This window comes from Notamacropus eugenii, chromosome 3, assembly GCF_028372415.1.
Source record: "Notamacropus eugenii isolate mMacEug1 chromosome 3, mMacEug1.pri_v2, whole genome shotgun sequence".
Taxonomy (NCBI): domain Eukaryota; kingdom Metazoa; phylum Chordata; class Mammalia; order Diprotodontia; family Macropodidae; genus Notamacropus; species Notamacropus eugenii.
This window is the reverse complement of record NC_092874.1, coordinates 401,584,638-401,598,139: the sequence shown is the minus strand read 5'-3', so window position 1 is coordinate 401,598,139 and position 13,502 is coordinate 401,584,638. Positions and strand designations below refer to the sequence as shown.

Here is a 13,502-nt window from a genome sequence, read left to right as displayed (position 1 = left end):
GAATTTTGGTGAGGTAGAAATAATAAGAATTGTTAAATGATCAAGGGAGGGTTGGGAATCAAAGAAAGGTGATATGAAGGTTGTGTACCTAGGTGATTAGAAGGATAGTTGGTGCTTTCAAGTGATAGGTAAGTGGAATTAGGGTAAGTTTCTGAGGAAAGATAATGAAATCTGTGATGAAGATCCATACCTGCTTATCTGTATGGTTTACTCTCTTCTACCCATAGTGAAAAAGCCTCTTACTTATGGGTCACTGCTCCAGAGACCAGAGGTCATCTTCCAAGGAAGGCTGACAATAACCATGGTGTGATCTGGGGATAGGAGAGTAGGTAGGAAGGAGGTGGGATTTTCCCAGTGGAAGGTGAACAGTTGCTGTGGCAGGTGTCTTGGAAGCTAATAGCTTATACTGCTCTGAGGAGTCTACACCTGCTTCAGAAGGAGAGGGGTTGTGAGCTGGTCTATTGGAAAGATGGCACAGTGGAAGAGTGTTAGAGGCTAAGGAGAGATATAGGTGGGTTTGAAACAACCCTGCATTTAGCTAGTGTGTAGAAGGTGAGATTCAACCTTTTCTCCTACTCTCTGAATTGTAAATCTCATACCCATTGTAGGTGAGGCCAACACTTTGGAACTTACTGCTCTACAAACACCATACTTCATTATTATTTTTTTTGTGGCAAAGTCAGTTATTCACACAGAAGACAGGAACATTGAGATCTCAATGCAGTTGGATTATGGGTCCATTATTTTCTAAATAGAACCGTACTTACTTGTTAGGTTTTCTTTCTCCTAATTACAGTAATTACCCCTTGAGGGCAGGGACTACATCCTATATTTCTTTTGTATCTCTCTCTGAGTGGCTAAAACAATTCTGTAAGGTCTTTGCTCATGTCCCTTCTGCCTCCCCTTCCTCCATTTCATGCCCCACCCATCTTAATTTTTAAGACCCAGTTCAAGCCACAGATGCTCCATGAAGCTTTTCCTGTATCCTTGGCAATTATTGTGCATAATATTCATTTGCCAATTAATTATGGGCTGTGCTTGTGGTGGTCTTAGATGTTGGAAGATAGGAGAAAAATGTGAGGATTAATGGGACGGTCAGTACTGTGAAAGAAGAAGGTGCTGGTATCATCTCCACCAGGTCTTAACCTTCACAAAAAAGAATGCAAACTGCCTCTTTATAGATTCTTCCAAAAGTGTTAGTGCTTTTTTAAGCCAGTCTAGAAGTTCTCTTTTTCCACTCATTTAAAGCATTTGTAGTTTTTGGAGCGTTGCTTGGAATACCGGTAAGTTAAGTGACTTGTCCGTGATTACACACTAGAAAGGGTCTGAGACAGGACTTAAACTCAGGTTTTCTTGATTCTAAGATGGGCCATGTAGTCACTCTGCCATGTTGCTTCCCAGCTCAATATCAATAAAGTCTGGTTCTTTAGGTCTGGACCTATGCTTTCCTCAGGGCAGGGAGCTCTCCTCTACCAATAAGACTGGTAAGTGTTCTTTGACTTACAGTCTTAGAGAGTTACCTGGGGACAAAGAAAGGTAAATGATTTGCTCAATGTCATATGGTACAGGTCAAAAGGTAGGCCTTGAAAACCAATTGTCCTGACTTCCTCTAGCTCACTCTCTGAACAGCTGCCTTTCAAATACGTAATCAGTAACAATCTAATTACTCTAACCATCTCCTTTCAACCTTTCTGACAAATACAATATCTTTTTGCCATTTCCACAGTGGGTAAAGAAGATGAGCATGCCCCACCTGCATGGACCTATGAGCTCATGGGTCTATGCTAGAGGAAAGAGTCATGGATTTACGGATGTCATATCTTTGATGTAAAGTCAGGGAGGGGGTAGCTAAGTAGTGCCATGGATAAAGTGCCAAGTCTGGAGTCAGGAAAGCCTGAGTTCAAATCGAATCTCAGACATTTACCAGCTCTGTGACCCTGGGCAAGTCATCTCACCCTGTTTGCCTCAGTTTCTTCATCTGAAAAATGATCTGGAGAAGGAAATGATAAACCACTCCCAGTATCTTTGCCAAGAAAACCCAAAAGGAGTCACGAAGAGTTGAACAAGACTGAAACAACTGAACAAAAACTACAGAGACTGGGAAAAAGTCGTACAAAGATACCAGTCACAATAGTTACAGCTTCCTTAGTTTTATGGAGAGTAGCAGTAGGGAAGGAGACTGTCCTATGTAAGGTATAGAGTTAGGTGATGAACAGCTACCCCTGTTCTGATATCATGAAGAGTATTCACTGGAGAAGCTGTCTGCTACAGGAAAGAGAGATTCTTAGCTCGTGCCTGACTTAAAAACAAAACGTGTGTGTGTGTGTGTGTGTGGGTACACTTGCACTGGGGATCATTTACAGCTGCAATAACCTTCTAATTGGTCTTTCAGCCTCAAGTCCCTCCCCAGTCCAATCAATCCCCACTCATCTGCCAAAGTGATTTTACTAAAATGTAGGTTTCACTATGTCAATACTCACTCCTTCAACCTCCAACTCAATAAACTTCAATAGCTCTCTATTACCTTCTCAATGAAATATAACTTATGTTTGGCATTTTAAACCCTTTATAACCTTGTCCCTTCCTTCCTACCTTCCTACTTCCCTTCACTTTATTCTCCTTTACACTCTGTATAATCCAGTGACACTGCAGTGTTTGTTGTGCTTCATATACGATATTCAGCTCCTAACCGTCCATTGTATTGAGTGTTGCCCATGCTCTGAATATTCTCACCCTTCACTTCAGACTCCTAGCTTCCCTGGATAAATTCCACTTGCTGTAGGAGACTTTTCCTACTTTTTCTCTAGGATTACTTTCCATTCATACTGCATATATTTTGTGTATTATTTCCCCCATCAGACTGTGAGCATCCAGAGATCAGGGCAGTGTTTTTGCCTTTCTCTGTATCCCTAGCACTAAGCATTGTGCTTGACAGATAATGTGCAGCTAGCTCAGCAGATAGAGCATTGGGTGTAGAGTCAGGAAGACTCATCTCTAAGAGTTCAAATCTGATCTTACACATGGACTAGCTTTGTTTGAGCTTGGGAAAGTCACTTAATCCTGTTTGCCTTAGTTCCTCATCTGTAAAATAAGCTGGAGAAGGAAATGGCAAAAGATACTGGGTCTTTGCCAATAAAACCCCAAACAGGGTCACAAGGAGTTGGACAGGACTGAACAACTGACACAATCTGTGGGTTTAACAAAAGCTTCTTAAACTGACTGTAGGTTCCTGAGTTATGGAAGAGCTTGGTTTGAGAGCTCAAGATATCTGTTCACTTTATTCATCATTTACCCAACATCCCTGTATAATTCAAGGGCCCACAGATATAAAGATGTTAAGATGGAAGGAAACAATGATAACTAATGCAATCTTCTCATTTTCATAGGATCATAGACTTAGAGCAGAAGGGATCTCTGGTCATTATGCTCAACTTCCATCATTTTATCAATGAGGAAACAGGTTCACAAAAATTAAATGACTTGCCCAAGGTCACTGAGGTAGTAGCAGAGCTAGGATTGAATGTAGGTCTTGGGTTTCCAAATCCAGCATTCTTCATTGTACCACAATTTAGAAAAGTGAAAAGACAGGCCAACATTATACCCTACAACAGATGGAGAGTTGGGATTCAAATTTGTATATCTCAATTCCTGGCCTAATGCTCCTTATATATACTATACCATATTTATCCCATATATTTTAGTGAAGAAAAATTGACCCACCCTGACAAAGGTCTGTTTGCTTATTTTCACTGAAAATGACTGATTCACAGATAGGACTCAGGTCTCTAATTAGCATGACCTATATTCTCTTACTGTATTTTTTTAAGTGTTCATTTGACAGTTCTAGTTAAGAAGGGCTTTGGAATTCAAACTTATTTTCCCCTTTAATTGTTTTTGGCTCATGTTAATCCCATGGGTGGTGATGGCGGTGGTGTGTGTATGTTTTTTAAATTTCACTTTGTTCTTGGAGAATTTCTCAGTAGGTTGGTCATTAAAACCCAGAGGAACTTCTAAACAATGATTTCCCTTTAAATGCTTGGCTTTGGGAAACCCCACCCAAAGATGAGCTGATCAGATTTCCTTTGGGTGGCAATTCCCACTCATGAAAACAGGGGATTAGGGGAATAAGGAAAGGAAGCAACCCAACCCCTAATTCTACTCCCAAGGGGTGGCCCATCCTTGAGATAGACAGTGGGCCTATGACAGCATGGCTGGTTCTTGGTCAGCACTGAGTATATCCTAACACTTTTGTGGATTATTTTGAGGTAGTTGAGCTAGTAGAATCACATCTGCCAGGTTGTCCTGAGCTACTCTAGGATTGGGGAGCATTTCTATCTTTGTCCTCCTCTCTCAGTATCGAGAGAAGATCAAAGGTGAAGGAGGCAAGTGGAATAGTGCCACAATGCCTGGGAGTATTTTTTCCTCTTATTAATCCACACACACAAGAAATTCTGATCAACATTATTTTATGCAGTATTGTCCCCTGAATCTTGAAGGGTAGAAATGCTAGATAGCATTGAGATCCATGGATAGATCACAACTCAGTTCTAAGTCAGTCATAATTCAAGCTGGTCTAGTGGTTCAGGTTAAGGACTGAAACAAAATGAGATACTCATGGACCGTCTAAGAGCTAAAAGAGAAGTTTACTTAGCCTTGGTATGGAAAGGATATTCAGTAAGAATACAGCATTGATTTACTTTCCTGCCTCAGTATTAACCATACCAGTGAATTGGCATTTGACATGACTGAGGTAGAATCAGTACATTTTTGTCCAACTCTGAATTGGAACCAGAAAGCTATACCACCTGTATAATCATTAGTCACGGATTAGAGATGGAAATTAGTCATTTAGCGCTGGAAAAGATATGGTGTTGTTCAGTAATGTTATTGTGTCTGACTTTTTGTGATTTCATTTGGGGTTTTCTTGGCAAAGATACAGGAATGGTTTATATCATTTCCTTCTGCAGCTCATTTTACAGAGGAGGAAGCTGAAATAAACAGGGTTAAGTGACTTACCCAGGGTCACACAGCTAGTTAAATATCAGGGGCTAGATTTGAACTAATAAAAATGAATCTTCCTGCCTCCAGACCAACACTCTGTCCACTGCACCACCTACCTGCCCTTAAAAGACATCTTATAGGCCATCAAATCCAACCTCTTTTTATAGAGGAGAACACTAAGGCTGAGAGAAGTTAAGTGACTTACCCAGGTCAAATTAAGTCTTGAGGATGACTTTAATACCTTTTAAGGCAAAACTAGGATAGCCTGTGTGATAGAGATGATATTCCTACAACCTCACATGAGAGGTAGTATGACAATAGGTCACAGAATCAGATGTTTAAAACTGGAATGGACTTCAAAGATCACCTAATTCAGTCCTTCCTCCCTCCTCTCCCATTTTGCAGTGAGGAAACTGAGGCCCAGAGAGGTAAAACGACCTGGATAAAATATTGGACTTAAGAGTCAAGAAAACTTGGATTTGACTATCATAATAGATTCTTGCTATGTGACCTTGAGCAATTTACTTTACTTGGAGTTTTAGTTTCCTCATATATAGAATGAGGAGAATGATATCTATAAGTATTATATCATATAATAATATTATATATATATATGGATATATGTCTATCAGCTTTTGTTCTGTATTTCTTCCAATGGGCTTCAATGGGCATCATCTCATTTATTTTTGTCACATTCCCTTTTTCTCCTTTAGTACCACCTCAAGGAAATATTATCCCCATTTTCCATAGATGACATCAACAAGGCACAGAAAAGTTAAGTGACTTGCTTCAGATTACAAAGGAAACAAGTGATAGGGCTGAAGCTAGAAGCCTAAGCTCTTGAGAAAGGGAAACCCTTACATGTGGGTTTCTGAATTTCCCTACAGCCCTGAGGGATGAGGTAATGAAAGCAGGGTAGCATAGACCCTATCTCCCTCGAAATCATCCTACAGCTGATAGATGGTCTTTCCAAGCCAGATGGACCCAGAGTGCTTTATTCAGTAGGAAGGCTAACTTTACCCCTAATTCTTGAGCTTGTGCTCTAGCCCTCAGACCATGACGATTTTTGAATAAATAGGAAAGATTGCTGCACGACTTCACTCATGTCATAGCATGTATTAGGAAAAGAAAAGCACGTCTGCTTTCTTTAACTCTCAGTTATGCAGGCTACCTAAGATAGATTTTCCTGTTGATTCTACCCTCTTCTCTAGGCTTTTCCTGCTTACTTGGATACTCTCTTGATCATGTTTTCCTTTTTTTTCTTTTCTATCACAACTCCCTAAGCAGCAATTTCCTCTTTTTTCTGTTTCTCCTCACTTCCTGGGGAAATGCCTTCCTCTTCTTATGTGTTTTGGTGGGAGTAGTTCAGTTGCTATATGAGAAGAGTTGCCAGCTGGCTCACATAGCTTGGATGGCCAGGATCAATGGGTAGGAACCAAGTATTCCCCTGGCGGCCACTTGGGAGGGCAGTTTGCCCTGAGATTTATGCTGATTAAGTAGTTTGCTATCCATCCCCCATCCCATAGAAGCAGGACCTGTATCATACTGTTATGAAGAGGCCTTTATGATCAGCTTTGCTGCTGTACCCTAAGGACTGTGGGACCTTTCCATCAGACTTGCAGCTGAAACTTGCCATATGCGTTATCTCCCTCATTGCAATGGGACAGCAAGGACCGTCCTTTCTTTTTGTATCTCTAGTATTCAGCACAGTGGTTTGTATATAGCCATTTCTTTATTCATAGTGATTCATCTTGTTCTATAAGAGATTACCTGTGGGTGGCTTGGTGGATAGAACACTGAGTCTGGAGTCAGGAAGATCTGAATTCAAATTCAGCCTCAGACACTTATTAGTCTGGTCAAGTCACTTAACCACAATTTCTCTCAATCCATTGAAGAAGGAAACGTCAAACCACTCCACTATCTTTAACAAGAAAATTCCATGGACAGTATTGGCTTGTGTCCACAGGGTCACAAAGAGTCATACACAACTGAACAATAAGTCCCATTAAAAAAATTGCCACAATGGCCATGTTTGAAAATATATGTTTGATTCTACACTGTGAATTCATCCCTCTCTACCAGGGAGCACAGGCTGCTTCATCACTGGTCCTTTGGAATTATGTTGGCTACTGTATTGACTAGAGTTCTTAAGAACATCAAAATTATTTTTCTTTTAAATATTATTATTGTATAAGTCATTCTATGGATTCTACTTACTTTACTCTGCATCTGTTCACATGTCTTTCCAGGTTTGTCTAAAAACTGTCCTTTTGTCATATCTTACAGTTCCATAAAATTACATTATGTTGTTCATATACCATAGTTTGATCAGCCATGCATCAATTAATGGATACCTTCTTAGTTTCCAGTTTTGTCACAACAAAATTAGCTGTTACAAATATTTTGTGTATAATGTGTGTATATGTACATATGTATGTTTATGTCCTTTTCTTATTTTTGGGATATAAGGCTACTAATGGTATTACTAGGTCAAGGGATATGCATGGTTTAGTGACTTTTGGGGACCTTTAGTCCAAATTGCTTCTCAGAATGACTAGACTAATTCATAATTCTAATAAGGGTATTTTTTTCACCAATAAAGTATTAATATGCCTGTTTCCCCATGACCCTTCCCACAACTGTATTTTCTATTTTCATCATTTTTGCCAATCTGAGGGGTACAAGGTAGAACCTCACAGTTGTTTCCATTTGCATTTCTCTTATTATTAATAATTTGGAGCAATTTTAAATACGATTGTCAAGTGCTTGGATTTTTGCCTTTGAGAACTGCCTGTTCATATTCTTTGGCCATTTACCTATTAGGAGAATGGCTTTAGTTCTTATGTATTTGAATTAATTTATATCTTGGATAATAGTGCTTTGTCATAACAAATTTGCTGCAGATATTTTCCCAGATCTTTTCCTTCTAATTTTAATGACATTAATTTTATTTGTGAAAAAATTTTCAAATTTATGTCATCAAAATTATCCATTTTATTTTCCACGATCCTCTTTCTCCTTTATTTGGTCATGAACTCTTTCCCTATCCATAACTATGACAGAAATTTCCTTCCTTGCTTTTGTAATTGTTTCTTGATATAACCTTTTATATCTAGGTCATCTAAGACATACAAAGGTATACAGTATGAGATATTGGTTTGTCATTAAAAAATCTTCATAAAGCATGATCTCAAGGTCTTTTTGCCTTGTGACACTCTGAGCCCTTCTCATTAGGATTCAGGAGTCCCCAAAATAAATTTTGTATTAGCTTGCCTATAGGAATTTCCAATGCCTAGGAGATGCAAACTGTTTGCTTTCTGACACTGATTAATCACTGGAGACATACTAGAATCAAAAATAGCTTTCTAGTATACAAAAATTTAATGAGAAGAGGAGAATTTTAAAAAAAAAGGAGAGTAAGGTGTCACAAACTTTCATTCTATGTGTGCATGTTATATTACTTATTGCCCTGTTTAGACCCTAAATCTGGTCTGAATGTGCTTCTTCTTTTTCTTCTTCCACTTTTAAAATTCTATTACTAAGGCCATTTTCCTTTCTCCATTATTCCAAAGAGAGGTCAATAAGGGTTAGTGTGGAACCAATCATACTTCATCCAAGAAGAAATTCACAGCTTCAATTTCTGAACTTTCACTTAAAACAAAAAGCACCCTCCTTAACCTCCTCCATGGGAAAGGCATGTGAGAGGGTTGCCATCCTATCAGCCTAGCTCAACCTGAAATTCATCTGGTTAAAAAATAACAAAATTTACAATGGCAATCACATCTTATGCTGTTATACTTTTCACATGGAACTAGGGTAGTAAATATTATAGGGGACTACTTGAAATAAATAAAAAGCCACATTTTAACAGCTAACCCTAGCCTCCTTCTACTAGAAACTTGGGATGAAATTACTGAATGCTAAATCTAGAAAGAAGAAAGTAAAATACTTTCTATATAAATATATAAAATAAATATATTTTTCTATATAAATATATGATTTTTCTATATAAATATATAAAATAAAATATGTAATAATATATGATATATAATATAATAATATACAATATAATATAATAATTATTATATATAATAAATGTATAAATATAAAATAAAAGGTTGACTAATTCCATGTTGTCATTTTACAGATAAGGAAATTGAAAGTGAGGGTGTCTTTTTCATGATCCCAAGTTCAGCAGAAGGAGCAAAGGATTTGGAATCTGTTGAGTTTTAATTCCCTCAGTTTTTGGGTTCAGGTCCCTGCCTACCATTCATTTTTTCTTTACTGCTGTTGATCAGTTGTGAGGACTCTGTGACTCCATGGCCCTTAGCACACCCGATCCTTTTATCATCCACTATCTCCTGAGATGTGTTCAAGTTGTTTGTTGTTTCCATGACATTATCTATCCATCTCATCCTCTGCCATCCCCTTTTCCTTTTGCCTTCAATTTTTCCCAACATCAGGGTCTTTTCTGATGAGTCTCATCTTCTCATTATGTGGTGAAAGTATTTAGGTTTTAGCTTCACTATCTGATCTTTCAGTGAATAGCCTGAATTAATTTTATTGACTGATTCGATCTTCTTGCTGTCCAAAGGACTCTCAAAAGTCTTCTCCAGCACCACAATTCAAAAGCATTGATTCTATAGGCTTCAACTTTCCTTATAGTCCAACTGTCACAGACATAAATTGCTACTGGAAAAACCACAGCTTTGACTGTACTCATGTTTGTCTTCAAGGAGATGTCTCCACTCTTTAGTCCAGATTTGCCATAGCTTTTCTTCCAAGGAGCAAGCATCTTTTAATTTCATGGCCGCAGATGCCCTCTGCAGCTATCTTTGAGTCCAAGAATATAAAATCCGACACCGTTTCCTTTTCTTCTCTCTCTATTTACCAGGAAATAATGGAACAAATTGCCAAGATCTTAGTTGTTTCTTTTTGGTTTTTTACATTAAGCTTCAAGCCAGCTTTTCTGCTTTCCTCTTTCACCCGACTGAAGCGGCTTTTTAATTCTTCTTCTCCCTTTGCCTTCATGTGGTATCTAGATATCTGAAACTGTTGATATTTCTCCACCTTAATTCTGGTTTTTGATTTATCCAGCCTGGCATTTAGTATGATGTACTCAGCATATGTTAAATAAATAAGGTGACAATATACAGTTTTGTTGTACTCCTTTTCCAATCTTAAACCAGTCAGTTGTTCCAAGTTGTTTCTGTTGCTTCTTGACAAGCCTACAGGTTCCTCAGGAGACAAGTAAGATCTGGTATTCCCATCTCTTTGAAGACTTGACTTTTTTTTTTTGTGATCCACACAAAAACTTTAGTGTAGTCCGTGAAGCAAAAATAGATGTTTTTCTGGAACTCCGTTGCTTTTGTGCAAATCACTGTGCTTCAGTTTTCTCATCTAAAAAATATGAGTATTATACTAGATAACCTCTAAGGCTCCTCCCAGCTTTAAACATATGGTCCTAGAGTCCTCTTTAGTCTTTGTTTTCTTGGTAGTGTCTACCAACAGTCATTCTGGGCCCTTCTCAGGATCCCTCTACTTCTTTGATACACTCTGTTTCTGATGAGTGGGTAGACCAGATATTGTGTCTCAGATTCCTCCTAAACTACATGCAATGAAAAGTCTTAAATACAAAATCTGGGGGTAGGGAAGGGAAAAAAGAAAAAGGGGGGGGGTAAATTTCAAGGTCCTGTGACATCTCTTTCAGATGTATACCTAGGAAAATAAAGAAGGGCTCAAAATGAGTTTTAGCTGTAGCTGTTCCCTGACACAGAACTGCACTGTTTAGCTCTTTCATGTTTGATGTGCCTAACACCTCAGGACACTTATAGCACAATCCAATGTACAAGACCTTCTCCAAGAACACATACAACAAAGGAGAACATAAATACACACATGATGGGAAAGAAAACCAAGGAAAACAGATTCCCTAGTACAGGGATACTATTATACCAGGTTTTGCCTGGCTCCATCATGATTACTGAGAGAGTCAATGTTACCTAGTGTGCCCTATGCTGGTCAGAGGAGCAAGTGGTTCAAATCCTGCCTTTGACACTTGATAGTTGAAAAGCTTTGGGCAAAGTACTTCATCCCCAAATCTGTTTTTTCATCTCTACAACAGGGACAGTTGTGGTATCTAACTAACAGTATTATAAGGATGAAATGTGGTAATAATGTGTATATATATATATATATATATATATATGCACATATATATATACACATAAAGTCTTATATACATTATGATGTATATAAGGTTTGCAAAGTTCTAAATAAATGTAAGCTAATTTTGTTTCCTTCTGTCATTGTATTCAGCTCTGTAGTGACAAAATAAGGACACCTTCCCAGAGGCCTGACTCAACTCTCTTAGAATTAGAGAGATGCTGATGACTTCATTTGGGCTACTGGAAACAGCCTCTATCTTTCTATTCTCGTAATTAAACTCTATTGCCACTCTGATTATTGTAACAAAGAGAGAGGAGACCCCATGAGCCAGCTGGCATGTCAGGAGTATTGGCTAAACAAAGGTGTCAGACTCAATAGCTCAGAGTGGAACAGTATTCCAGAAAATTCTGGGCAAAGTGATTGGTTTCAAGCTCTAAATGCCTTTAGTCGTGGGAACTGACAGGAAAGTATTTTGCATCTTCTCCTCCCTAATTTTCCCATCTAAATCATAACAATATAGACTTATTTCTGAACTTCCCCTTCCCCTAACAAAGGGTTAAGAAAATAGAAAGGGTGGAGTTGGAGAAGGGTTAGGACGATGAAAAAGGCAGTGGCGAGAGCCCAGTGTTTTAGATGAAGTGAAATGGAATGGTAGAAGGAAGGAAAGACAGAAACAAGCACTTATTAATGCCAGAAACTGAACCAAGCCCTTTATCTCATTTGATCCTCACTACAACCCTGGAAGGTTGCTGCTGCAACTATGTCCATTTTACATAACAAAAAACTAAATAAGATGGAGGTTAAGTGACTTGCCAAGGTCAAATAGCTAGTGTATGGTCTGAGATCACATTTGAACTCAGGTCTTCCTGACTGCAGGGTCAGTGCTGTATCCACTATGCTACCCATTGGACATGGTAAGTCACCATTAAATGTGTGGTTCTTGGCTAAAACTACAGATGTGATTGGCAAAATTCTTTGGAAATCATATTTGGCAAATCATATTTTGAAAATTCCAGCCAATCTTTAGTTACTGCTCAAAGGATAACATCAATAGATCCCAGAATTTAAAATTGAAAACCACCTTGGAAATCATCTCATCATCAATGAGATCCAACACCTCATTTTGCAGAAGAGGAAAACCAGGTGTAAAAGAGGTGAAGTGTCTTGCTTGAATTGCCCATACAATCAGCTAGTGGAAGAGCTGGGACCAGACCAAGGTCTTCTGGCTTCCATACTAAATACATCTGTATGTCATGAATTTTGGTCAGCTACTTTTCTAGTGTAGATCACTGTGAGCTCATCCATCAATTCTGACTTTCCCTTGGTCACTTTATGTGGGTGAGGTAAGTATTGAGACACATTAACTTAACACAATTGTTTCCTGTGTGCATCTTTTCTTCTTTGTATCAGATTTTGCCCAACAATCTGATATTGTTATGCTAACTTTTAGATTCTATGATTCTACAAAATCAGAATAATCTAAGTCTTGTCTTTGGAGCTGACCTGTATATGAGGATTATTACTGAATAATAAAAAGTAGAATATAAACAGTAAGTATAGGGAGAATCTGGATAGTAAGAAGAGAAAATGAAAATATTAGAAAATCACAGAAGTTATTTGTCACAACATTTTCCCCAGGTTTATTCCTTTTTCTACTGCCTTCTACCCAGAAATGTCCCTTTTGCCACCAGATATGTTTAAAACTCTGAGAGCCAGAAGGTTCTCTGATCCAGCACTGGAAGCCAACATTATGCCCAGGGCACCAGCTGCTAATTTTAATTGTTAATGAGACCTCAGTACCTTCCATTTTCCTAATCTGGGAACAGAATCCACAATCAGGCTGGAATTTTAGTTGACTTTTAAATCATTTTATTAGACAAGAACCACTTTTCCAGGTAAGTAAATTCAGGCTGTAGGTTACTGATAAACTGGGCACTATGGATATGGATCACAGCACTACAGAAACCCTGAAGAGAAAATTCACTGAACTGGAAGATTAAGGAATTAGAAAATAAAGCAGGTTCAGTACTTATCAATATCTGGGAGATCCTTCCAAATATGGAAACCTTAAAAAAAAAAACCCAAACAATTCCTTAAATGTCCTAGGAATAACAGAGTGGTTGAGTAAAAAAAAACATTGATCTCCACAGGCAAGCTTACTAGAGCACAACAAACCATTTAAAAATAAAATTGGTTTGTGCCTCAAGAGCCTTTAAAACATCATTTAAAATAATGCACCATGAACCTTTCCTCTCTCATTTTCATCAAATTGTATTCTCCTTTACCCTTCAGACTTAGAGGAGAGTACTCAAAAATGCCCCTTTGTAAGGATG

General features: G+C 38.2%; 1 protein-coding gene and 1 long non-coding RNA gene across 13 annotated transcripts in view; one reads left to right on the top strand and one right to left on the bottom strand.

Annotated features, from left to right (window-relative positions):
- The window catches only part of PALM2AKAP2 (PALM2 and AKAP2 fusion), a 536,456-nt gene that overhangs the window by 178,120 nt on the left and 344,834 nt on the right, over positions 1–13,502 (bottom strand). The window lies entirely within an intron of this gene.
- LOC140530993 (uncharacterized) overlaps positions 1–13,502 on the top strand; it is a 53,873-nt gene that overhangs the window by 4,790 nt on the left and 35,581 nt on the right. The gene's annotated exons all lie outside the window — the stretch shown is intronic.